Below are 20,361 nucleotides of genomic sequence, written 5' to 3'. Positions count from 1 at the left end.
AGAACCTACCATCTGACTGTGTTCTCTGGGACGATTCAGAGGATCTTCCTTTACTAAGGAAGTGAGGAAATCCGTGGTGAGGAGGCAAAGACAACTTAGGCAAGCTTCCTAGTGACTGTGCTCCATGGGTCAGAGTTGACAGTCGGGATGCTTCCACTGAATTGCGCTCCTCAATATTAAGACAGATGATAGACTCCTGGGACAGCAGAATCTGGATGCCGGCATTTAACCTGGTGCCTGTTTAACCTCGTAACCTGTTAACCCGTTCACTCAGCCCCCAGAGAAATAGTGCCATATCCAGGGTAGAGGCTCCATTTCTGATGCTAGTTGGTTGGAAACTTAGAAGCTATATCGAGACAAAGTCCATATTGTGGGCTCAAGCATTGCTCCCATCCCTGCCACCAAGGCCACTGTTATCATGGGTCCATTACATATAAGCACAAAGGTAGTCAAGAAAAAAGGCAGGTTATCTGTAGGGCGGTCCATCTTGTCCATTTGGTTGTAAAGTGACTTCTTGTTGGTGGATGCTTTCTGGTTGGCATTAAAGTGATACATAAAGATCTGTAAGTATGATGCCCTCTCTGAGAGATCCATTCACAAGCTTATTCTCCAGTCCTTCTTGGCACTGTTCTTCCAGTCTTACCTCTTTACAGATACCTCTGACCAACAGGCGAAACCACTGATCACAGCCTAGGACTCTCTACCACATTATACCTTTCTTGAGTTATGAGGTACACAGCAAAGTGTACTTCTTGAAGCTTTGGCAAATGGGATAATTTCCTTTTACCGATGAGCTTCATGGTTACCTCTGGGCGGAACTGTAATGAGGCCCAGTCTTCTTTTGCCTGGCACTAACATATCAAGCTTAAGTGAGGAGTGCTTCTTATCAACTAGGAATATTCAGATTAGATTGCTTTGTAAATGAGAAATAAACTTTTATTGTGTAGTTATTCTAGTAAATTCAGTTATATACTTTTTTGATCAACTATTTATAGCGATTTTATTAATCTTTTATAATATTAATCTTGACTATGTAAGTATATGTACATATATATCAGCTTAAGCATTTATACTTTAATCTTTTTTTGGTTTTATTTTGTTCTTATTATTTGTCTGAATAATCTTAGAGATTTGGTCTTCATTCTTTAAAATTCTTTTCCTAGTTAAAGAAAGATTCTTCTGGGATGATTTTGTATTAAAAATAACATATTTATCCATGTTATATGGAAGAGCTCTACTGTCAAAATGGTATGAAAATTCTTTCATAGCTTAATCTATGATTTAATCTTTTTTTTTATATGATTTAATCTTAATCTTAATCATAGCTTAATCTTAATTTCATAGCATATGTATCTGTGATGAGTCAGAGTTCAAAATTTCTCTGGTAAGTATACTACTCATATTTGTATATATTAAATATTTTTCCTTTATTATACCCTGATTTTTTAGCAAGATGATCTGATATGACACATCTTGCTGTAAGGAGTCTATGGAACAAAGGAATAAGAACAAGCATTCTCACCAAAAAGAAAAAAAAAAGATAACTATGTGAGGTGATAGATGTGTTAGTTAACTTAACTGTGGTAATCATTTCACACTCTATACATATAAGAAATCATTATGTTGTACACTTTAAATAAATTGAAAATTTATTTGTCAATTATACCTCATTAAAGATGAAAAAATTGTTTTACATTAAAAAAAGAATTTATATCTTAAAAATAGTTTCTGTGAGGCAACCTTAGAAATGAACCACTGATTATTTTTCATAGTGATATTTAAAAGTCCTGGGTTAATTTCCCCTTTTATAATGTGACAGTTATAAAACATATCCACACATTTTTTGATACTTCTCCAATTAAAATGTTGAGTCGGATTCCCCTCGCCTTGATTATGGATCATCCATGTTGACTCTCTTTTAACACATGGGATGAGGTGGAAGTAATGGGAAGGACTTATGAGACCAGGTTGGAAAGAGCTCGAGCACCAATCTCTTCCTGGGACTCTGCACTGTTCAGAATCAGCATGGATCAACCTGGTTGCCCTGAAGACACTAGACCAGAGATACCACATGGGGTTAGTGACCAAACAACCAACAAACAGACAAGCTAATCTTCAGGTGATTTCAGCCTCTAAACTAGGACTACTCTAGCCAATGCCAAGTAGAGCAGGGATGAGTTATCCCCACTTGCAGAATTGTGAGCCCAGTATATATCCTTGTTTTGTTAGGGTTAGGTTGTTATATGGCAATAGATAACCAGAACCGATAACTCATTAAAACCCCCAGTAACTCAGCCAATATGAAATGTTTGGCTTTCTTATTGGGCAAAAACAGGGTGAAAAATGGATCTTCCAGATTCAAAAGAATTGACTACAACATAAAGTTCTCCCCGTATCAGTTTTCTTGGGAATATGATTCACATGTAAAGCAACTTGCAAAAACCTAAAAATAATAAATTTCAGTTTTCCAAAATGAGAGAAACCACATCTACTTACAGTAGAGAAACAAATACATCAACATAAGGCCATAGAATGTTGTAGGTTGAAGGTAGCAAGTGTGTCTAAATCTCAAAGATAGTTAAGCTGTAGCACTAGACTGGGAATTGCCTATGCTGCTCTAGTAAAAAAAGATGCTGTCATTCACTTTGGATGAACTTCAGTGAGATAACACATGATGAGGGGCAACAGCTGAGGAAGGGAATGTCAAAGGGGAGGGGCCTTTAAAACGGTTTTGATTTAATACAAGGCATGCACTATTAATAAAGAAGTTGAATGATACCTATATGTTTTATAGGCTTATAAATTGGCTGTAGTAAAATATTTTACATCTTAGATCACTAGGTATTGTTTCAGCTTATTATGGGAGATATCTATCTAGAGTTGACTGAATTGTATTAATCTGAACCTAGTTTAATGATGCCTTAACATTTTTATGGGGGAATTTAATGTTTGCAATATCCATGTTCCTTCTTTGAAAGTGTGACTTATAGGTTTTTCATTTTCCTTAAATTATGAAATCCTTCAGCTAATAAAGGAAAATGATTATAGTTTTGTAAAAAAGGCAAAGTCATTTAACAATCCATATAACTGTCTGTTGTAGGACTTTGCATAATAATTGTAATTTAGCTATTAGGGATTCTAAAGGCAGTTATCAGTCATACTCTACACTTCTGGGGGAATCAGGCAAAGCCCAAATTATTTAAAGTATTTTAAATTCCCAAGGGGAAAAAAAAAGACACTATAAACTGGGAATATACTTCTTAGTGACAACATATTATTTCAAAGCAAAGAAGAAGTTCATCATAATATTCAAATGTATAAACCACCAAACATTATTTTTGTTTATTTTGGATAGAGATATAATTTGTTCATTTTTAATAATGGAACTGTTAGTACCTGTAAGGAGGGAATTAGCAGATGTAAAGTATCAGTTGCAATGTGAAATTTGACCAACATTTTAGTAATCCTGGAACAACTAAGACATAAAGAATTAGGAAAAAACAGAAAATTGAAGAAGAGTAAGATATGGAATTATTTGCCCCATTATGTGGAAGTATGACCATGCGTTACCTCTGTAGTTTTTAGACCATTTTATAAGACTGAGTATTTAACAACTCAGTTTTAGTTTTTTAGTCAACTCAGTTTTAAAAATGAGTATTAAACAACTAGATACATGAAAACATTTCAAAACACATATTAAATTAACCTGATAGTTTTTCCAGATATAAATTTACTTTCAAGGTAAGAAACTATTTAGGTTTGCAAAATTTGGGGTTATTTCTACACGCAAACATATTTGGGGTTAAAATTTTGGTGTTGAGTTGGGGACAGAAAGTTTAATTCATTCAAACAATAGTTGTAAAAAAATAACCGGTTGGTTGACATTTATCAGAAGATTTTGAAGCCTTACGTAAAAGAAGTCTATATTTTACTCATATTGTTCTCCACAACAGGAGAGGTTTTGAGCAAAACCTGCTCAAAAATAGTTTAAAAATTATGAAATTTGGTCATTCTCAATTAATATTTATTGTTGTCTTAGTAACATCTTCTTGAAGATAAACATATTTGTTGGTAGACTTAAAACTGATACACACATATGGTATAGTGTATATAGATATACTGTATATCTATACTATATATCTATGTCTCTATATCTCTCTAATGATGTCCTTTTATTAAATATATTTAAACAAACTGAATTCATCTATAAGAAAGATATAAAACAACACAGCTTTAATGATTTTATTTCACCTTTACATAACCACCAGAAAGGGATCATCTATTACAGAACTTTAATATTGGACACATATTGGCATATATTATTTAATCATGGGGGTTTAATTGAGACATTGACTAGGTAAGAGGACTGAATCTGCCATTTCACAATTTTCTGTTAAAATTCAATTTTTTAAGTTGAATAATGACATTTTATAATAACATTGAAGTTTCATATAACAGAAGTCATATAACAGAAATTCAGTGTTTCACTAACTGAATCGAGAATAGAAATCAGAGATAAAATCATAGCTATCTTTGTGCTACCTTCTGGAATAAAAATGCAGTTTGCCTATATTACCCTTTTCTTAAGTCCTCGCTTTGCATATGCTCTGCACAACCAGAAAAGAGACCAGCTGTCCCTTCCCTCCATGAGAGTGATTTTCTGAACCATACACCTTATCTCTTATTACTCAGGACCCACTACCAACATCTGTCTTTCTCTAAACATGCACAGCTTGAGGAATAAGAAGAGCAATAGTGGAAAACTTTCTTCATCTGTATTGTACTCATGGATAAAGGCAAACACAGATGAGGTAGAGATTTGGTTGTTGGAAATGTTGGGGCAGGGTCTCAAAAGAGCTGTGATTTAGAATTATTCATGGATAGCATTTGTTAAAAATAGACAAAAACAAAACAATTTGTGTCATGTTATTCATTACATATCTGTTCTTCCTTGTAATGAGAAGATGGCAAGTTTGGGAACCCTCTCCACCTCCACAAAGCACAGCCAAACTCAGTCAATTCTGATTATGCATAGAAATTATGCTGAGATGGCACAACAACCAGACTTCAAGTATGAGATTTGAGAAAGCTACACTATCCCTTCCCAAAATAATGGTTGAGAGGGTGATGAAGATAAGGATAAAAATGGAAGCACCATATGTTGGCAAACCAGACCACAAAACATCCTTCCTTTTATAAGGATCAAGAAACATAAAACAGAACAAATAGTTAAATGCCCCCCCACCATACGTACACATTAATAATAATGGATCTTTGAAAATATTACTCAAGACAAGAACATAGAAATATTAATATGAAACGGGAAAGTATATACCCTAAAATAATTTTTAAAATGAAGAATAAATAGAAAGTCTAGAACAGACTTTAAAATATGCATTTTAGGCAATGAAGAGTTGCATTGGCATTACAGAAAATCAGTTAAGTGACACTGATGTAAAACAAGAGGAGATTTTTAAGAATCCAAATAAGGACAAAGGAATGAATATATTAAAACATATCATAATACAATATAAAGAAATATTATAGGCCTGAAGATTAGAATCTAACTTAAAATAATTATAATAAACTCAGAAATCTATAGTAGAAACAACAGTCCCTGCCTTCGTAATGCAAGGAGATAGGTAAAATTGTAAGTCTCAAATAGGATTCAGCGTGTTTCAGGAAAAAAAAAAAAAAAATTACATAGTCTGGTCTCCCAGAAAGAAAAAGCAGGTAAATGGAAAAATTTAATATGGCTTAAGTTTCTTTGCAACTACATAAGTTAGTTAAGAAAAGTGAAAAGTCTAAAGAGTTTTGAGGGGAACTTTTGCAAAATTCTAGTTATAAAGACAAAAATTCTGGTTGAAATATGAAGACAAAGAATTTCAAATATGCAAGTGCTCTGAAAAATGTACTCAATTAGTATTACTGAAAGATTATCGAAGTTTCAATTCCAATAAACAGAGAATAATTAAAATTAAGAGTTTAAGAACTAGAAGGCTATAGTATAAAAAATTGTGATAAGACTGATTATATGTGTAGAATGATATATGTGATGTTATTTATCATCAGTGACCCTATACTGACAAGTCTTGACATCTAGGCTATGGTTAATCCGAAAAACAGACTAGTTCAGGTACACTTTGTTAAAACAGAGAAAATTTTAAACAATAACATTGTCTAAAAGTGTGGTTAAAATAATTGTGGTATATGTGAACTGTATAATCACTTACTGAGTACATGCTAGGTACATAGCACAGTGCTAGATGGTTTAAATATATTTTATATAAATATATAAAGGTGCCCTGCAAAGAAGATATTGTTATCTCATTCTGCCTAACTTAGTTATATCATTTTCACACCTCAACACAGACAAAAAGATTAATCTAGTCAAAGGCTAGCTATTGGCTGAGCTGGGATTCGGAAAGGAATGTAGCTGGGTCACTATACTGTTTTCTCTACCGCACCACACTCCCTCAATACCACTGAAAAACAGACACACATTTAAAATCATATCTACAAATGTTTTTTAATTTGGGGGGTGATGCCTATGTTTTGATAGTAAATATGAAAGCCAGATACAAAAGTATAGGTAAGTATAATTTCATTCATGTACAAACGTATCTTTGAAAAAATGATTGCCATAGAATATGCCAAATGATTATTAGCCCTTGGATAATTTTCTATCTGTGATTCCAAATTTTCTGTAAATAAGCATTGATTAATTTTGTAATCAAAGGACAACTAAAGATTACTTCATATTTACAAATATTGAAAGAGTCTATTGGGCTGATTTGCACAGTAAAATTTTTATATGGGTCCTAAAACTCTCCTCAGTTTATTACTAATATCTATAGATTTTTATTTGTCAATCTAAATCTAATCCCAAATCTTATTAATCATATTTATTAATTTTCTATTTTAAAGATGGATTACCTCTCATTAATTTCCTACAAGACCAGGTGTTATAATTTAGAAAACAAAATATATACACTTTTGCATTTTTGATTAAGACAATTTACATACAATAAAATGCACATATTTTATGTGCACAGTTCAGTGAATTTTAACAGATGTATTCACCTGTGTAACTGCTGTCAAATCATGATGCAGAACATTTCCATCATTCTGGAAACTGCCCTTGTGCTCCTTTCCAAGCAATCTGGAAATCCGTTTGCTGTATTTTCACAAATATAAGTATACCTTTATAGACAATAGAAAGTACATGCCATCTTTAGGCAATGAACAGACCCATATTACATTACTTCAAGCTCCAAGAAAGTGGAGTTCTTGCGATTCATTTTCACTACCATCTACCCCAGGTCTTGCCACAGTGTCTGGCATATAATTGGAGCCCATAACATGCTTATTGAAAAAGATGTTTGAGTGCATATTATATAGCAGGCACTGCGCTATTTTTTTAATGGTTAGTTTTATTATAATATTCTTTGGTGATAGAAATACATGCTATTAATAAGAAGAAAGTGCTTAAAATAATATAAAAGTATAAAGAACAAAAATGCTGAGAGTTCTCTTATACCATTCTCAAATGATCACTCCCAGAGTAGTCAATATTATTAGTTTGGTGTATTTCTTTCATTCTTATCTTCGCACTTACAAACATAAAACACGTATATTCTTTTAAAAAACAAATAAAACAATTAATGTTTATCGATAATCTCTTAGAGGTCAGGCTTTGTTCTAAGCTTTGGAGATACAGCAGCAAACAAAATATATTAAATGCCGTACCTTCATAAAGCCTATAGTTTAATGGGAAGAGACAATGATAAAGAAAGTATGTAAATGATACAGGATGTTAAATAATGTTGAGTGCACAAGGACTGCAGAGGAAAACTAGGCAGCCAAGAAGGACACACATGTCTCAGGAGTGGGCGAAAGCAGGGTGGCTATTTTAAATGGGAGTTAGGTATGGACTTCTTGAGAAGATCTTTTGAGCAAAACATGAAGGTGGTCGGGAGTAAAGCATTCAAAAAAAAAAAAAGCAGTTTTTTTTTTTTTAGAGTCCAAAGCCCTGTGGCTTATTGGGGGCCAGGGCCAAGTGGGCTGTGGTGGGCAGGGGAGCTACGTGTCACCTTTCTCAGAGATGGCAGCCGTGAGGATGAATGAGGGATGCAGGATCCCCGGCTCTCCTCTGCACACAGACGCTGACCAGGCCGCCCTGGGCCAGGGACTTCACCACCTCAGCTGAGCCCAACCACCATTGTTTGGTTTTCAATGACCAGGGTCCACCTTGTGCTTTGGTGGATTGCAGTTCTGCACAGGTCATAGGTGGGCCTACTGGGTGAACTTGGAGCCACGCTCTGTGCAGTTGAACTTCCTCACTCCCTTGTGCTGTCTGACGTGCCCACACAGCTGGGACATCACTTTAAAGGTCTTCCCACAGATCCGGCAGAAGTGGGACCCTCCTGGTGGCACCCTCCTGGTGGCGGCCAGTCATGTAATAGGGCAGAGTGGGCACGCAGCCATTAGCGAGTAACCATCATTGCTCAACAATCAGCATGGGGGTCAGATGTCCTGCTCAGGCAACAGTGGTCTTGGTGCATTGAATGTGGCTGGAGGTGGATTCTGGCTTTCTCCCCAGGGCCTTCCAGGCCCTCTGGCCTCCAGGCCGGCAGGTGAGCTTGGGGGCCGGGGACAGGCTAAGGGCAGTGTCCCGCAGAGCTCCAGAGCCCTCACCAGGGCCTCCTGCTGGCCTTGAAGTAGCAGCGAACCTCTCCCCCATCCCTATCTCTGCGAACTAAGGGCGGCCGCCGTCTCCATGGGCCGCAGTCCACGGAGGCCTCAGCAACTGGAGTATATGGATGCTGCCATTAACGTAACAGCTTCAGCCAGCTTCAGTCTCTCTGTTCAAGTTGCAAAACTTGGTCCAGCTTAGATCAGTTGTCTACCCCTAGGAGCTGGCCAGAGGTCAGGGTTAAGTTGCAAGGACTTTGCACATCATTACTTCAGGTCCGCCTCTGTGTTGGGGCTATTCTCAAAGAAGGGCAATTGCTGTGAGCTGGGAATTCACCTGATGGGTATTTGCTACAACCTGTATTCCTATTGATCCTATACAAATGATTCTCTCCAGTTTAAATGAAAAGCCTGAGGGCCGGCTGGGTCTTGGCACCTGGCTCCCTCGGTGATGACAGCTGGGCAGGGTCTGGGCACCTGGCTCTGAGGCGCCGTCAGCTGAGATCTGCCTCTTCAGCCTGGGCACTGGTGGGAGGAGCCAGACTGGGTGCTGGATGAGTGCTCCCCGGCAGGGCGGCCAGCCTGCACAGGCCACTCCCCTCCCACTTAACCAGGGCCTGGACCTCAGAGGGTGAAAGTTGAGCCTTGGGACCTTGCCCTTTCTTTTCAGAACAGAGAGTAACATTTGTTTTGGTGGAGGTTTACAGGAACATCATGACCTGACGGTGACCTGACCTCAAGAACAAAGGCTCTGACACCAAGAAGTGTGCACCAACTAGCCACTCCCCTCCCTCACCTTTCCTATAAAAGGGCTTTGCTGAAAGCTTTTGGGGAGTTCGGGGTTTTTAAGGCATGAGCCACCCTTCTCCTGCATAACCCTGCAATAAACATTTCTATGTTCCAAACTCCGAAGTTTTGGTGGTGTTTGGCCTCACTGTGCATCAGGCACAGGGCATCGCGTTTGGTAACAGTCCCGTGCTTCTCAGCAGGGGCCGTTCTGGGTGCTGAACTCACAGCTGCAGGCCTCTCACTGGTGTGGTGAGGTTGCGCTTCTCCAGGCCAGCTTGGGTGCAGAAGGTGTAGCCACAGAAGTGGCACTGGAAGGGCTTCTGGCCCACGTGCCTGCTCAGGTGCAGGTTGAGACCTGCCTTCTGGGTAAAGGCGTGGCTGCAGAACTTGCAGACACATGCCCTCTAATTCCTGTGTTTGGCCTTGGTGTGCATCTACAGGCCATTCTTGCTGCACACAGCAGAACTCCTTGCATGCAAACAGCTCCCCGCAGTGCTTAAAAGCCTGGTGCAGCTGCAGTTCCCTTTGGGACAAAAAGAACTTGGCCCGGGTGGGACAGGTATGGAGCTTGGGAGCTCCATGCAGCTTGGTCCCTTTGCTCTGCATGAACTTCTTCTTCATGAGCTGCTGCGAGCAGGCACAACCCTTGAAGGGCATCTCCCCCGTGTGGGATGCCAAGTGTACTGGCAGCTCCATCCTCCAGCAGAAGGTCTCCAGGCACTTCCCACACGTGAAGACTTGTTAGGATTGGTTCAGACAACTCTGGGCTTCATGCTTCAAGATATTCTCCTTTGGAAGATAACACATTCCAAATTTGGGGCGCTAGAAAGTTTTCTCCCCAGTGTGTTTCCTGTTGTGCACTTTTTGATATTTGCTGAGGAACTTTTTGGAAGAAAAAAGAGGGTAAGAGTCTTTCTTTCACCTGCTGTTTAAGTGCCTTGAAGTCAAAATACTCAATATGCCAAAGTGGCATATTTTGGGGTGTTCTATTCTGATTTTCTTCAAACGGATATAGCTAGCTTCTAGGATTATAGGGTTCTGTGCTTATTTTTGTGGTACAGAATGGAGTGGGGAAACAGTACTTAGAATGAAGTATTTCAAGCCTATCCAGAAAAAAAAAAAAAAATCCTCTATGTACGTGAGAACTGACCAGAAAGTCAGGTTAGGACAGCAGTCAGGGAGGAGCCAATGTATAATGTATGTTATAGAATACTTGGCCCCAAAGAAATTCACAAAGTGTACAGGGGATCTGGTTAGAATTAAACAGATAAATTTGTCTAATATATTGTTTCTAGCTCAGAATCTTGTATGTTTACTGTTGTCTGACAAATATCTCACTATGCAAATTCCTAATCCTTTACCTAATTTTAGGATAAAAGGTGTGTGTGCATACATCTGGAATTATGAAGACAGATTGAGTGAATGCATTTTGTAAAAGCAGGCTCCATCTGACTCACATATGGATGAGAAACCATCTTAGCAGTATGCGCTGGTGGATATGTCTCTGGAATTTTTAATCCTCTTATTTTATTATCATGCTGGTTTATGTTTTAAATGTATTAAAATGGCTTGTGTTTTTATTTCTAAACATCTAATGTAAAAGTCATAACTCACACTGCTCCTTTAAAACACAATTAGAAAAGCATTTCTGGGATTATCATTCAATTTATTACATTCAGTGATATTTTGTTACTTGTACCATAGGACGCTAATAGGCCTCATGAACTGTATCTAGAATACAAGTTGTACTGCTAGCATATTCCAACCCCTAAGTGCCTTTCATGTCAGCATGAGAGATATAATCAGGCATTTGAAAGCTCCGGCCTATTTATAAAGATACCATCAAAACCTGCCTGATGCAGCTGACTTATGAATCAATTATCTGAACTACACCAAGTGATATATCTATTCTGAAATTTAGAGTCATATATTTGAAGTTAAACTACAAACAGATAAACTATTCAACAGCCTATCATGATTCTTATCTCTACGTCTATATCTGTCAAATGCTGGGAGAAGAAAAGGCAAAATCTTACTGATTTTACTGGGAAGAGTTTTAAAAAATAAATCACACAGATACAAGTTCTCTCTCTCTCTTTCTCTCTTGCTCTATCTCCCTCTCTCTCTCTAACACACACACACACACACACACACACACACACACACACCCCTAGCTATTAAATTACTTATGACCCGAGGGAAAATTTAAATAAAATCAAGAGCATGCAAGGGATGACTCTCGTTGTAAAAGGGGAAAAATAACAATAAATAATATTAATTCTCTTAAATTTTATGTCTTAAATGAAATGGCTGAGTATTTCAGTAAATAGAAATGCCACCGTTAGGACAAAAGGTACAAAGTCACTGGGTGCAGAGAGACAACTGTTATGTTTCATCCCAGATGTTGTTGAAAATAAGCCAAACCTAAGACAGATGCGTGTACTTTTGTTTTGTTTTTAGGTGATACCTCACAAGATGTATTCTATTTCAGGATCTACTCTTCATTTCTAAATATTAATGATCTCAGTTTTACTGCTTTGCCTGGTAGAGTTCAGATTTCAGGAACGTTTTATTCATGCTGACCAAAGTCATGAGAGACACGTGCACTAAGATGACAAAGTATTAATGTAAAATGAGGAAATGTAGTAACTTTCAACTACACAATGAGTTATCTTCTCAATAGGAAAACATGTATAAGAGACCAAATTAATATCAGAAGTCTGCTTTTCTCCAAAGAATTAAAATAAAAGAAGCTCAACATTTTACTGCTTCCTTGAAAAAGTGACTTCTGAGGTGAGTAAAAAAAAAAAAAAGAGGCAGTTAGGCAAAAAATGCTGAAAAAGGCCTTTGGAGTATAATACAATACAAGCCAAAGTTTCTGAAGTTGTGTTCCCTCGTCAGAATCTCTTGGCGTTGGGTGGGGTGGGGACGGCCTAAGGAGGTGCAGGAGGTAAAGTTAATTTAAAATGCAAAGTTCTGAGCCCCACCCTGGGTTTACTAAATGAAAATCTGTGGGTATATGATAAGAATCAGTCTGAATATACTTTTTAGTAATTCTTGGCACACTCAAGCTTTTAAACCTTTTTGTCAAAGAAGAATGCAAGAAAAAATCTGGCATGATAAGCAGGAGACAGATCAGGAATGGGTTAGGCATGGTGATTAGGGGTTTGGGATTTACGCTGAAACTAACGGGTACCCATGGGGCAAGGGAGTAATGTGCACACATTTGTGCTTTAAAAATATGATTCTACCTGCAACATAAAGAAAGGCAACATGAAGGAAAGAACGGAATCAGGGAAACCAGAGTTAGGAGGTGGTTGCCATGATCTAACCATGAGGTGGTAGTGACTTGCACTAATAACAATTAACAATAGTAAAAGTCAAAGCTAACATTTGCTGAACAATTATGCACCAGGAAAAGCGCTTTACAAGAATTTCTCACCTATATTTTAAAAGTACCCTATGAGGTACATGGGAACTATTATTATCCTTATACAAACAAAACAGAAAACCTGAACTCAGGGTAATTAAGTACTTTATATAATTAGTAAATGGTAAGACAAGGATTCAGATCCACATCTCTCTGACTCAGCTACCATATTCTTAGCAGCTATGTTATTCTGTCTAACAAATGAAGCAGCAGAATAGGGAGCTACATAGAAAGTAGAGTTGATAGGATTGATGGTTGCTTATAGGACAAAAGAGATAGAGAGGATGGAGATGATGCCTGGGATTTGAGGTGGGTTATGATGCTTTACACTGGCACAAATGAATATAATAGGAGTGGGTTAGAGAGGAAAGAGAATATATTCATTTTTACATATTGGGTTTACGGTGCCTCTGGAACATCCATGTAGCATGTCCAGTAGGAGATGAGTATAACATTTTTGAGTTCAGGATATAAGTGTGTGTGTTACAGTTTGAAGAGTCAGATGTGCATAGGAGAAATTCAAAGTCATAAATGGACATTAATGTCTGGAGACTTGAATATAGGGAGAAGAAAAGCAGGCCTAGTACAGAAACCTTGAGAGGAATAACAGGCAGAGGAGGAAATAACTAAGACTATTAACACATAATTTACTTTTCAAAAGAGGTCACTCAAGAGAGAAAGAGACACTAGTAATAATTGCAGTAATAAGAGGTGATGGGCATAAATGGGTTCTGACCCAGACCAGCCAGGACATACGACCGCCCTTCTTTAAGGAGGCTGAGAGATGAGAATTTTAAAAGGCAGGAAGAAAACCGGCTGAGAGTGTTAACCTGGAACCTGGAGGGTCTATAATATTATTGTGATACTTATATGGCATAAACATATTTACTTTCATGAAGCCTACAATTTTAATCATGGTTCCAGTCCTCACAATGAGTACAAACAGGTAGGAAAAATCACTTAAAGATCACTTGTCTAGTCTGGCTTTCCCAAGTATCTTCTGCATCCAAATTTGTATTCCATATAAGGATAAAATTTCTAAATGGATTTGAATGGTCATTTCAGTGGAAATTTCATCTTTTTTTCTTCAGTATTTTTAAGTTGCTATGAAAACTTACCATAACTTATATTGCTTCTTGAAAGACTCTATAATATCTTCGTTTTTAGAGAAACACTGAGAAATCATAATGAAGATTAGGCAGCCCCCTTTATCTCATGCTGCCCAGAAATGATCTCTTAAGTATACATCTCTGGGAAGACGTCTGTATATGACGAATCTAATCTGTGGTTATTTATTTTTGTGAACATTTTTTTTTTCAGAGAGTGGCATTTTTATGATAATAATTTCAAATTGTGGCTTAAGCCTTATTTCAGTTTGGTAACCTGATATGAACTTGCTGATATTATTTTCTTAAAATTAAAGATGAGAATATTCTCAGGATCAATTATGTCTCTTATTAGAAGAGTAATCTCAGTGCCTAATAATGCCACTCAATTTCCTATTCTTCCATAAACATTTCCAGCATACTCTAGCCAGATATGCTCCTTTTTCTTTTTTCATTCCCTATAGTATTAGTGGTTAATTCTTTCCTTCATACCACTTGGGCTATTTTATAACTGTCTCTTAACACATGAAATATTTCTAGTTCATTATGCTGTTTCTAAGTGGATATATTCAGATTTTTATAAATATATGTATGGAAAAAATTAATCTTTGATAGATGTATTTTTGTCCATTAATAATACTATGAAGCCATAATGGTGTAGGACATTTACATGTATGGTCTAAGAATATAATAAGTATGCAAAAATCATTTATTGACGGGAATGAAATTTCAGAATTATTCAAGTAGGGAATTATATTTTGTATAAAGTAGATGCAGAAAATTTAAGTTGGCACTGATAACCTAGTCCCTGTGATAGAAAATGCCCGTCTTGTAGAAGGGCTTGATATTAAAATGCTCCACTCTATTCTCTGCATTTATTAATGTTTTGGGGGGGATTTTCAAAATGCACTGGATCATTTTGGATAATTGAGTATCCCTTAGTAAAGGGATAGATAAATTGACCATTATTTACAGAAGCATTGAAGTTGCCATGTAAATATACTTTAGTTATTGAAACATCTCACAATGTAACTGTAAAACACTCTTCTAATTTAAGGTTTATTATATCCTTAGAAATAATGAAAAATATAACAAAAGACACTATAATAGATCTGCCTTTGTACAGGATCTGATCAGAAAGTGTTCTTTCTCACACATTATATGTATTAAAAACAAAATATAAAAGTCAAGAGCTGCAAAAAAAATTCAGTTAATGATGAGTAGGGATGTCATAAAAATTTAAATATTTTATTTGTGGTAAGAAACAAATAAAACCAGTGAACTTCCAGAGATTATTTCTTTAATTTTTAGGTGATAAATATCACGTCTTCAATACTTAATGTTGTCTCATAAATCAAAAGAAAATAAAAACAGCAGCAATGCCATATAAAATGAGTAAGGGTCACAAAGAAGAAAATACAAATAGCCAACGAATAGATCAAAAATCATTCAAGTTCCTCTTAACCAGAGAAATTAAAATACGAAACTGAAAATATTGTTTGGCCTATCATATTGACAAATGTTAAGATGAAGATAATGTTCAATGCCAAAACAAGTACAGTGAGGTTGGCATTTCCATACCCTGCTGGTAGTGTACACATTGATTCAACTTCACATAGTCTATTTGTCATTATGTATCAAGAGCCTACGTACTAAAAATCTGATTTTCTTCATCTTTGTGTGTGACAATGCATAGATTTAGTGTTTTATTAAAAAATAATATCAAATTAAAATCACAAAATAACATTTTAAATAACTCTATTATTCACTTTTTTCTGACATAATTGTTACTTTATTACTAAATTTAGAGAGGTGTAGGACAAGAAAATATATGTATGTTCCTTTTTTTTTTCATTTTGGCCAGTTCCACAAAAGTTATACACCCTATGATTTTATATAAATTTTCAAATTTAGAATAGTCAAAACCATACCAAAATTAGTAGGTTGCTTTGAATTTCTATAATTTTTTTTAAAAGTTTAAATTATTTCAGTTACATTTTTATGTGAAAAGGAGAAATAAATTCTGATTTCCTTGTACCATTATGCATAGTTATATTCCATTTGATTACAAAAAGTAAATGTATGCAAATTGTTTTTGAAGTATAAATGGTATGTTTTGGAGTGGTTATATACAATACTTAAGATATAGTTAATACCCTAAAGAAAGTTTCTTCCTCCCTCCCTCCCTCCTTTCCTTCCTTCTTTCTATTTTTTAAAATTTTAAAAAATAACACCCATTGTTTTCCAAACCCAATATTGACTTGGGTCAGAATTATTAGCTCCACTTTAATCATTGTTTCTAATTTTTTTCTTTTAATCGATCATATTTACTTCAAAGCCTAGTCCAAGTTGACTTTTGGTAAGAGTTCTTAGCCCCCCCAGTGTACTCTTTTATTATTTATTTGGGTATTTTAAGGATTAAATGTACAACTTGGAAGTTTGAAATTTCTCGTGAACTTGGAGGGGAGTATAGAAATAATACATAGGGATATTATGCCCCCTTAAATACAATTCCTTCAAGACATACAGAGACACATACACCTCAGTCTTGTGAAATAATATTTGTGTCTTTTTGTTATGAAATACTATTTCAGGAATCATTTTAAAAATTGTTTTCATTTAATGGGAAAAATAAGAAATTTTAAAGTTTTCATTAATTATCTAATTAATACATATTGCTGATTTTATAGATGCTGTGTCTTTAGCATAATATAGTTTATCATTTCAGTTTTATACATTAAAAAATTCCACAAAGTAAATTATAAAGTTACATTTTATCTGATTTTAACCATCTATGTGACAATATTTTTTTTCACATAATCATCTTAAATTTCATTACCTTATTTTATGAGTGTAACACTTATTTAATCAATGCTCTATAGATACACTTTATGTTTTTTCAATTTTGTTATAATAAATAATGCTGTCATATGTATTATCATGCCTGTATTTTTCCATAGAATCATTATATAAATTAGATAACAATCTAGAATAGGAAAATGTCAAATGTTATGCATTGTTTTAAGACTTTTGATACATATTGCCAAATTACTTTCCTGAAAAATCTTCAAACTTATCCCATCTCCAGCACTGTATGATAGCACATTTGCTTATCCATTCTTTCTTTGGTTTCTCAGCATCTCCTGCATTTAGTCCCCAGGGGATTTTTCTTATTGTAAAGTGCATTTTCTACGTGTGAAAATATTCAATTCTGTTATGGAAGAAAGGAAAGTGAATGGAATAATTTACGTGGTAAGCAGAGGTAAATTAGTAAACTGTGATGCATTTTAGAAAGACAAAGTAGGTCATATATGTGTGAATACAGAAAGGGATGGAAGAGTGCAGAGATACCTACCTAATATTCACGAGGTACTTGGGACATTAGGTATTCCATGACATACGAAATATATATGAGACATTTAGTATTCCTTTAGTCTTAATTTAGCCAAAGTTTGATGACTCCCATCATGGCCCCACGAATCCTCCACCTAAGAAACACTCAAACCTCACTTTTTATCCTTGCGTCCAAACCATCAGTGGGGAAGGCTTATATAGCAGAAAGACATATTAATATTAAAATCCCCCGGAATCAAGAAGTGTCCTTTCAATTTAATTGCATGATATCCTAAGCCCATTAACTCACCCATCTTTTTTACTTTGCTTTGTGCTGTGTGTTTTAAATTGACTAAAGGAATTCAATTTTCCATGATTTTTTCCTTTTCCTGATCTCTGTGAAACTTGTCTGGTAGGGTGCTTGGAAGCTACCTTTGTGTGAAGGTAATTTCCCACATGACACTTTCTTACTTTTGCAGCTATATATTTAAAATTTTTAAAAATACATTTTAAGGAGGGTAGGGGGTAGAAAAGAAAAGAGAGAGGGAGGGAAAATAGGAGAGAGAGAGAGAAGAAGGTAAGTATTTCCAAGAAGCAGGGTACTAGATTCTAATTTTATCACTAATATATGATATTGTGGACAAGTCACTCACTGTTTTTATTGTGGTTAAACATGCATAACATATGATCTATCTTTTAACAAACTTTTAAGTGTATAGTGCAGTGTTGTTAACTCTACACACAACGTTGTACAGCTGATCTCTAGAAAGTTTTCATCTTGGAAAAGCCACTCACTTTTATAAGTGTTTTTCCTCTATCTTGGGAGAGTTCTGAGTTTTTAGGAGTGAACTGATGAGAGTATGTTTTTTTTTTTTTTTGGCGGTACGCGGGCCTCTCACTGTTGTGGCCTCTCCCGTTGCGGAGCACAGGCTCCGGACGCACAGGCTCAGCAGCCATGGCTCACAGGCCCAGCCGCTCCGCGGCATGTGGGATCTTCCCAGAACGGGGCACGAACCCGTGTCCCCTGCATCGGCAGGCGGACTCTCAACCACTGCGCCACCAGGGAAGCCCGAGAGTATGTTTTGAATGGCATAACATTATACATGAGAATAAAAGATTTTGGTATTTTGGTTATCTTATTCTTGGCTTTCTGTTGGTGCACCAAAGTAAACTGTTTAAAAGCACATTTTTAAACACTGATAAGAACTTTCTTCCTTATCCTGTAGTATAACTGCTACCATAGTGAAACAGATGTATTATGTGTAGTCAGAGAAGACAGTGTTTTCAGTTTCACTTTGAATAAATCCATACATGAGGAAGAATGAATCATTCTAGATTCTTTCTTTACTACTGTGGGTTACCAGGAAGCATGCAGAATGTGTTAGCTGCTGCTACTAGAATCATCCCATTATATACATGTCCTATATGAAGATTAAGAAGTATCAATACATAGGAGAAAGCATTCACCACTTTGACAAGTGAGGATGACAAGCTATGGGCACAGGGGTGGTTGTCTAGGCTTAGGAAGAATAATTCTCTAGGTATATAGAGTGAAACTCTTTTCCTTCCATAGGCACCAAATAGTGTTCCTTTACCTTTTTGAACTGAAAGAGGGACCTCACACTTACATGGTAAAATTAAAGTTCCAAGACTCTTAGATCAAGTGGAATACTTTCATAAAACTATTCATTGAGCACAGCCATAAAAGAGATGAACAACTAGTGTAGTTGCCACGAAATAAGCTCTATCAAGCAATAATTTAACTGCAGTCTTGAAATAACTGTGGTTTTATTATTAATGAAGTGTATATTTCTTTAAGAATTCAGAGCTTGGAATTAAAGAATAGAACAGATGCCCCCAGAATTAATTTAATCTATACATTCACTGAGTTTTAATTAAAATCTTATATGCTACTTGCTAAAAGTACTCTTGTGGTAGCTATCGTATGTGTTTTCTAGTTTATGGTTTCACACAAACTAGGACCTAACAGATTCACTACTTCCTCAGAAGAATACCTTGATATAAGGGTCATTAGCTGTACAAGGAGGAAGACAGTGAATTACATAAGCACCTGCAAATTCTACATAAAGAACAGATGACATGCTTGTGTGCATTTCTCTCATACATGAATAAGGAACCCTCGGCAGGCTCTTAAATTTCTATTGACTGAGGTCATAGTCGGGGCTACACATGGATATACCTGCGCCTGCAAGAGGAAATGGTGTCACCTATAGTATAGAAGAGAAAGGACTGGGAAAATAAGCATCAATGCTCATGACACTTATTCTTGAGGAGTTCACTATCAGTGGAAACACCTACAATTAATTCTAACATAACATCCATTCCACTGCTCTAGTTATTGAGCTGTCCTGAAGCCAATTTCAGCATCAACGTATATTCAAAAGAGTCACCAATTTGAAGTCTGCAAAGCACCAAAAAGTAATTTATATCTTCTTAAAATTTCTCAAATAAGTGGCAAAAGAAATTATATCACATGTCACAGAGCAAACACCCTAAAATTCCACTTACCTTTGCTAGTCTCCCCAAAGTCCTAAATATTACAGATGTCCTCCTACAGTTTTTGTAATTCCATCTAAAACAAAAGTCTTTTCCTCTCTCAAAACACTAGTCCCAACTTGGTAATATTTTCTCCTCTTTCTTTTGTATTATTTTATAGCCTAATTTAATTCCCCCTGACTTGGCAACTCTCCTTCCATTATCGCAAATAACTCAATAGTTTCAGCTAGAAATCTCCTTATAAAGCAGAGTAAGGGGAAAAGTTTGCTGTTTATCTGGATCACACTAGTGGTATAAAAGTGCCTTGGGACTAGAGGAGTTTTCTTGTCTTCTCTTTAATTTTATTTTTTTCTTTCTTTTCCTTTGCTTTCCTTTCTTTTCTTTTTTCTTTAATTTCCTATTCTTTTTTTTTTCTTTCCTTTTTAGTTTTCCTTTGTTAGGTCTATTTCCCTTATTTTTTTCTCTTGTACAGATCAGAAAATGTTTCACAAA

At 36.0% G+C, this 20,361-nt stretch overlaps 1 pseudogene; it reads right to left on the bottom strand.

Annotated features, from left to right (window-relative positions):
* Nucleotides 1-6,053: 6,053 nt before the first annotated feature.
* The window catches only part of LOC111176559 (uncharacterized), a 34,011-nt pseudogene continuing 19,703 nt past the window's right edge, over nucleotides 6,054-20,361 (bottom strand).

The sequence above is a fragment of the Delphinapterus leucas genome, chromosome 11 (assembly GCF_059928025.1).
Source record: "Delphinapterus leucas isolate spDelLeu-1000000601 "Yukka" chromosome 11, BTC_Dleu_Yukka2, whole genome shotgun sequence".
NCBI classification, from domain to species: Eukaryota; Metazoa; Chordata; class Mammalia; order Artiodactyla; family Monodontidae; genus Delphinapterus; species Delphinapterus leucas.
Note: the sequence above shows the minus strand (reverse complement) of the source record. Positions and strands in the feature narration are given on the sequence as shown.